Consider the following 5,473-nt stretch of genomic DNA (forward strand, 5'->3'; position numbering starts at 1 on the left):
ATTCACTTTTGCACCAATAATCCTTCTCTTAATTTTATCAAGATCTTCATCTAGAGGGATCCCATAAATCATTCCTCTAATTTTTTTATTTTCTCCCATGATTTTTTTCTCCAACACCGTTTTCTTGCAGATATTATCCACCTTTAAAGCCTTGTTCTTTTGTTCTTCATTTTTACAAACTACCAATAAGTTTCCATCTCTCAAAATCTTTACCATTTCAACATCTCCAATTTTCTTTTTTATCTCTCTTGACAACACAATGGGGCTGATGTTATCCTGTTCTTCCTCGTTCTTAAGTTTCAATATTATTTTAAATTCCTCCCTCATAACTTTCCTCCTAACTATCCTTTCTTCTTCTGAACTGCTTCCTTCCAATTCTCGCTTGCTACCTTGGATATCACCAATTCCCTTTCCTTCATCTATTTTATTTCTTCCACTTCCTTTCCCTCTTCCTCTCCCAGCTGGCGTCCACCCTTCAAAATCCATGTCTTCCTCATTTCCTGTCTCCATTTCCAACCGAACCATTCACATACCAGTTTATGCCCAAATCCACCTTTTCTGAATCCGATATATTTCTATTTTTGTTTTTCCCGCGCCGCACCAAAACCGTTCTTCTTCGACGTAGTCTCACCACCGACAACCACCTCTTCCGACCTGACCGGCCCCAGCAAAGACCTGTTCCAGCAGCTGCCTTAAGAAGCCCAGTGAGCTCATCAGGAGATGAGCTGCAGCTGCTGATAACAAGCTGCCAGAACCAACCAGGAGGAGCGAAGCTGAGATCCTACATTATCTAACTTTCATGTTTATTGCTTGATATCTTTCATTATGGTACAAATTTGAAATGTGTTCATTTCCACCGTTGTTTAGTTGGACTATGGAAGCCTAACTTCCAGCAGGTTAGAGTTCCTGTTTCTAAACATATTTCCAGAGGAGCTTCCTATGACCGCCCACCTGTACCAGACTGGTAACAGGGCAGCTTGAAGCGCAGAAGCCACTCAGGAGAGGCAGCAGGATTTTTGAGTTTTGTTTATGATTTGTTTTCTTTGAAAAAAAAAAAAAAAACTGTTTGCTTTCAGTACCAGAAGAAAGGACATTCCACTTCAAGGTCACGATGCAGCTATATGGAAGATGGTCTGTTCTGATGCTAATGATTGGTATTGCAAGTATTTTATTACTCTTGTGTTCATTTGGGGAAAGGTACAGCAAAGACAATGTGTGACTAATCTTAGTAATTATGCCTATAATACTCATCAGCTGATTCGAAGAGAGATTCATCACTTTTCTGACTACTATGATCATGCTGATAATGTGTGGTGGCAACTGATGCATCAAACCGTGAGGAAGATAAGAAATGACAGTTGCTATGTTTGTTGTTTGATTTCACATGCTATTAATTATCAACCATTTTTAGTACCTGTTCCTATTTCTTTCCAGATAGGCAACATAACCAGCTGGTGGAGGTTAATTTTCCTTGGGTGAGGAATTATATTGTAAGGCAAAGCAGAAATGTTAGATTTTCTAGTGAGACTAATTTAATATGTGCTACTACAGGAATTCTTTATAGATTTTGGGGTAATAGGAATCAATTGGATATCCAGATATAGGTACAGATATTTGTATTGCACAGGAGGAAAACACACCTTATTTCCTTGGAAATACAGAAGTTTGCAAAACTATTATATCTGTTTCATGTGCTTTAATCAACAGACATAAATTTGAGTCATGTCCTATCAGAACTGCTGCTTCTACCATTTCAGGATCTTTGGTCCTAGATCCCTTTGTGTTAACTCTTAATTTTACAGCCATACCGAATGGAAGTAAGTTGTATGACCAGGCAGGTAAATTAACCAGGGTTCTTGTTACTTTTCCTAGTAGAGATGGGTACTCATGTCCTAAGAACATGGTTTGGATGTGTGGAAATAGATCATATCTGTATCTGCCTGCTAATTGGTCTGGAGTATGTTATCTAGCTCATTTACTACCTACAGTCACAACTTATAATTCAATCAGCCCATTATTAGAGAGGAAGGTTTCATTGTTCTGACCAAGGAGCAGCAAGCTCTTAGAACATGAGTTTGCAAAGTAGAATGGCTTTGGATTATCTGTTAGCTGAGAGGGTTGATGGTTTTGAAGAATTGTCCTTTTAATTGTGATTACCTTGTAATCAGAAGAAAGGAGTTGTTATGGAAATCCTTGTATTAAGTGCTCTAAGGAGTTCCAAAGTGTATGACCTTTAGGTTACCTCTCTTTCTTCAGAACATCTGTGTTAGAGGAGGAAGCTGTAAAAACCAGTATCAGACGTTTAATGGCTAAAAACCCATTCCTTTTGGGTGATGTCTCAGGAAAAGCAGATGGTCTGTTCATAGATAACTTTGTTACCTCTGACCCGAGGAGGGTCTAGGGCCATAAAGCACAAACTCTTTTAAGTTGAGATAACACCCACATACTCTTTAAATACTGTGTAAATGTTGACACCACACTGAACCCAAAGACAGATGACTATGAAGACACAGAAAAGGTTTATTTTACCGAGCTACAAAATAAAGACCACTACTCCTATGATGACATGTTGTAAATGAAAATATCTTTGACGCCTGAGTGTACTCATAATTGTACTTCATAAAATGACTTTATAGCAGAAAATCGAAAGAAGTTGCTATTTAAGTGGAATGAGAAAAAGTACAATGATGACATGAACAAGGCTTGTTTTAATCCTTTTACTTTTATTATATTTTGTTTTCTTTGATTTATTATATTATTATTGTACTCTGAGTATTTTTCCCACAATATAATCTGCTTACCGTCCGTGTTTTCGCTCACACAGAGTGTTTTCTTTTATATGTATCTAATCATGACTTTTTTCATGATAAAAAAGGAGGGACTGTTAGGGTTTGAAAACTTTTGTATTGTTTATCACTCATGTCGGCTCTAAGTGCTTTTCCCTCCTACATGCCACAGGAAGGGAGATGGGGGAGACGAGAGAGATGCTATTATCAGTAACATCTAGGGGGTATTCGTACCAAGTCCTCACTCCCTCTCTGTTTAAAATCAAGACACATGAACCCTAACCTTTCTGACCCCCCCCACACACACACACACACACACACACACCCTGAATGTTTGTTGAACTGTGTGTGAACCAGCATGTATAAATAAAGAGAGAGGGGTGCCAACACTTTGTAGATTTGCACTGCAAAGTGTGAACTACTTCTTTCCTCTGAGTTGACTAATTAATACCTAACAATTGGCCAACGGAAAATTCATGAGAGAGGTTTCTGGAATAAGAAGGCCAGAGATTTCACTTTGCTGATCGAAGGCGTGAGTTAACACGTAACCAAAAAACCACGGAGTTTCAAGGAGACGCAACTTTCCCTTCTTGTTTTTGTACCAGTCAACTAGTGACGGTTTGTCATTATTTTTCTACCTTCCTGCCACGGAGGCCACCAAGGAAGAAAACAGACTGTTTTGATGAGTCACGGACGCGTGGATCTCTTTAAACCTCCCCCCACCTTTTTTTTTCCTCTCACTCGCCACCCCAGAAGTAAGACATCAACAAGTAAACTCCACCCTTTTATTTCTATTTCTTTATTAGGAAAAGCCGGGCAGGGTAGAGGAGATCTTTAGTGCAGTTAGAATCTAATGTGTTCTGAATGATATGTGCATGTAACCTTGTTATTGAAACTTTGATGTGCCGTGTTGATGTCTGGAAGCCGCTGCGCTCCCAGCTTTGTGTGTTTTGCAGGGTCATTGAGCACCTGACAGCAAGCGCAGGTGCGCTGTGAGACTGGACTGCTAAAATAACCTCATGGTGAAATTCCCCATTTTCTTTGTCTTCAACCTCACTGCTTGCTAGATTGCCGCCAAAAGTTTTATAACTCTTTGTCTGCTCAGGAGTTGGGGGAGGTTTTATGACTGAGTATAACTGAGTTACAGTGGAGCTGCGCCCCAACCTCCACTCACCACCACACCCCTTTTTCATATTATCATTTTGCCATAACTGCTGGTTTGATCCCATACGCACCCACTGCTGTTTTGCCTTACTTCTGTTTAGTTAGATATTTTACCCTTTTTTGTGTAGAACTTTGCATGTTTGAGTAGGTGAAGATTATTAAATCAGAAGAACGGATTGTATCAGGCTGTGATTTAATAAATATTCACATAGATAAAGAGGAGGCGTTTCTGGGTTTATTTGTGTAAGGTTAAAGTTCCACACGTTTCGGCAGAAACGGTCGATTAAACAGTGACATCTCCGGTAATAGTTATTAATTATTACTGAGTATTTAACGGTTGTAATTATCAAAGACGTTGAGCCACAATTACAACACCAGAAGACATCTCTGGTCTCGATTCATAAATGAGGATTTTGGTTAAGAAATTAATTTAGTCAAATTATGATTTTTAATTATGATTATTGATAAGGATTAATCAATCAATAATCATACTTCCAACAGAAGGGAGACTTGGAGTTTTTTAGTTAAACAAGCTTTTCCATTTAAGTGAATATTTGTATTTAAAGTTTAAGACTTTTGCTTTCTATTTTTTGGTGTTTAGTTTATTAACAAACATAGCTGTACTGTGGTGTTTGGTGTAGTTGGTGATTGCATTCTGTTTAGTTACCCATTTAGTTTACATGTGTATATATTAACAATTGTTAACATTAGATCAATTAGATCAGTTACTGGGTTAACTAAGATATTATAAACTGAGCAATTAAACATTAAATGGACCAAATTAAGCAAAAAATTAACCAAGGGAACAAAACACATGAAAATATCTTCTTGCATAAAACGAAAAATTAAGCAGTTTAACTTCCACAGAATGAGTTGTTTTGGACTTGCTACCGCATTTATCACCGGCTTTTATTGCGCGATCTGCGTATGGTTCTTGAAGCTCCTCTGGGCTATGCAGTGGACCAGAATGGACCGGACCGCAGCAGGTACAGTGTAAATCCAGGGTTACAGTAAATAAGGCACTGAGTGTAACAACCAGAGATGAAGCTGAGCAGCATGGAGCAGCAGCAGCACACACAAGGGATGATTCAAGATCTGAAGACACTATCTGGTGTGTGTTTTTTTTGTACTTTACATCAGAATTTTAGAGAAATGTTTATTTAAATATATCATATGCATCTGTAATTTATCTTATTTTAACAATAATAATAATTTCGGATTAATAATAATAAAGTTCTTACCTGTGTTCTTACCCGTTGAGCCTTGAGCTGCTTAGCAACAGCTGCGACAACCTTCTCTTTGGCAATGTTTTCCCATCAGATGCTCTGAACAGCGTAGCTACACCATCTGCTTCAACATTCTCCTGACCTCTGACATTATTTCTCTTGTGAATTCAGAGATTTCTTGTTCGCAGCAGTATATAGATGTTTTCTTTCAATTTCTGCATTTGTGGGAAAGGCGTGTCACAGGCACTTTAATATTGCACCTATAAGCGAGTGAAATATTGCACCTTTGGTGGGTGA

Source organism: Girardinichthys multiradiatus, chromosome Y, assembly GCF_021462225.1.
Source record: "Girardinichthys multiradiatus isolate DD_20200921_A chromosome Y, DD_fGirMul_XY1, whole genome shotgun sequence".
Classification (NCBI taxonomy): domain Eukaryota; kingdom Metazoa; phylum Chordata; class Actinopteri; order Cyprinodontiformes; family Goodeidae; genus Girardinichthys; species Girardinichthys multiradiatus.